Raw genomic sequence first — 2,700 nt, forward strand, 5'->3', positions numbered from 1 at the left:
CAGCTTCCTGCAATTACACCAGCGGAACTGCAAAAAAACTGCGCTACTCGGAACATCTTATATTTTAAGAAGGTCCTTGGTTGATTCCTAGGACGCTGGCAGCAAACTGTATCAACCATTAGCACCAGTCACTGGTATTTGCAATGCATTTTTGAATGTTTAGTTGACTTAATCTCATGTTTAATTAATAAAAGAGATAATAAAACAATTATTATTATTCAGACCAATCACAAGAATAATGAGAACAATCGGACTGAAGCCTAACTGGTTTTACCACGGTTTATTGAGTTAAATGACATTGGGCTGACTTCTTATTTCCATTTATCCTATCTCATCTATGCGCTGCTTTATGATTTCTATTGCCTATCTTGTCATCCGTCTTCATCAGACTCTTCATACCAATCAGTGCCGATTTTAAGAAACGGCTGCCCGTCTCCCTCGCAAAGGGAGATCTGTAAATAAAACGTCTTTAAAAAAAAAAAAAACCAGTACAAAAATGTAAACTAGAAGTGAGGATAGTTAAAATTCAACATGAAACCTTTATGAGAAACCTTGAGTTCAGAGCGCCATCCTGCCCAGCAGCTGCCCACTCCGAGGTGCCAGGGTTAGCAGGTTGCCCAATTGCATAGCCACTCGCACAAAAGCTTACGAATAAAAAAACGAAAGTGCAGGATGTTAAAGAAATCCAAGAATCCCCAGAGGCAAAGTGACAATCAAGTTTAGTCTAATCATCATTTCTTCCTCTTCTATTCATTATTCTATTCTATCTTCTACGTTCCTCTCTTCTTTATTCTATTTTTTCTATTCTCCATTCTAGTCTATTTTCTATTCTGTTCTCTTTTCTGTTTTCCATTCTAATCTTTATTCAATTCTCATTTTCATTCTGTTCTATTCTCTGTTCTATTCTCTCTATTCTATTCCCTTTTCTATTCTAATCTTTTCTATTTGATTACAATTTTCATTCTATTCTCTCCTCTGTCTTCTCCATTCTATTCTCCTTATTCTATTCCCTTTTCTATTCTATTTTAATCTTTATTCTATTTGATTTCAATCTTCCTTCTATTCTCTCTTCTCTCTATTTTCTATTCTGTTTTCTCTGCTATATTCTATTCCCTTTTCTATGCTAATCTTTATTCTATTTGATTTCCATTTTCATTCTATTCCCTCTTCTCCATTCTCTTCTCTATATTCTATTCCCTTTTCTATTCTAATCTTTATTCTATTTGATTTCAATTTTCATTCTATTCCCTCTTCTCCATTCTCTTCTCTATAGTCTATTCCCTTTTCTATTCTAATCTTTATTCTATTTGATTTCAATTTTCATTCTATTCCCTCTTCTCCATTCTCTTCTCTATAGTCTATTCCCTTTTCTATTCTAATCTTTATTCTATTTGATTTCAATTTTCATTCTATTCCCTCTTCTCCATTCTCTTCTCTATAGTCTATTCCCTTTTCTATTCTAATCTTTATTCTATTTGATTTCAATTTTCATTCTATTCTCTCTTCTCCATTCTCTTCTCTATAGTCTATTCCCTTTTCTATTCTAATCTTTATTCTATTTGATTTCAATTTTCATTCTATTCCCTCTTCTCCATTCTCTTCTCTATAGTCTATTCCCTTTTCTATTCTAATCTTTATTCTATTTGATTTCAATTTTCATTCTATTCCCTCTTCTCCATTCTCTTCTCTATAGTCTATTCCCTTTTCTATTCTAATCTTTATTCTATTTGATTTCAATTTTCATTCTATTCCCTCTTCTCCATTCTCTTCTCTATAGTCTATTCCCTTTTCTATTCTAATCTTTATTCTATTTGATTTCAATTTTCATTCTATTCCCTCTTCTCCATTCTCTTCTCTATATTCTATTTCCTTTTCTATTTTAATCTTTATTCTATTTGATTTCCATTTTCATTCTATTCCCTCTTCTCCATTCTCTTCTCTATAGTCTATTCCCTTTTCTATTCTAATCTTTATTCTGATTACAATTTTCATTCTATTCTCTCTTCTCCATTCTCTTCTCTATAGTCTATTCTCTTTTCTATTTTAATCTTTATTCTATTTGATTTCAATTTTCATTCTATTCTATTCTCTATTCTATTGCCTCCTATTTTCTATTCTATTTTCTCTGCTATATTCTATTCTCTATTCTATTTGATTTCAATTTTCATTCTATTCTCTCTTCTCCATTCTCTTCTCTATATTCTATTCTCTTTTCTCTTTTAATCTTTATTCTATTTGATTTCAATTTTCATTCTATTCTCTATTCGCCTATTTTCTATTCTACTCCCTTTTCTATTCTAATCTTTATTCCATTTGATTTTAATTTTCATTCTATTCTATTCTCTATTCTATTGCCTCCTATTTTCTATTCTATTCCCTTTTCTATTCTAATCCTGATTCCATTCCATTCCGATTGGCATTCTATTCTCTCTAGTTCCCATTCTGTTTTCTCTGCTGTATTCCCCTTCCCTCCCTCTGGCTGGGGGTGGCCCGCGGGCGCCCGGCTGGCGCTGCCCGGGAACCGCCCCTTCCGCTCCAGCGCTGCAATCTCTCTTTCCCCGGCGGAGGAGGAGGGGGCGTGGCTTCCCGGCGGGGTGGGCGGGGCCTCCGGCCGCCTGGGTCGCCGCGTGCCCCGGGCAGAGCCGGGCAGAGCCAGCCGGGCAGAGCCAGCCGGGCGGGCGGGCGGCGGGTGGGGAGGGA

This window comes from Thamnophis elegans, chromosome 8 (assembly GCF_009769535.1).
Source record: "Thamnophis elegans isolate rThaEle1 chromosome 8, rThaEle1.pri, whole genome shotgun sequence".
NCBI classification, from domain to species: Eukaryota; Metazoa; Chordata; class Lepidosauria; order Squamata; family Colubridae; genus Thamnophis; species Thamnophis elegans.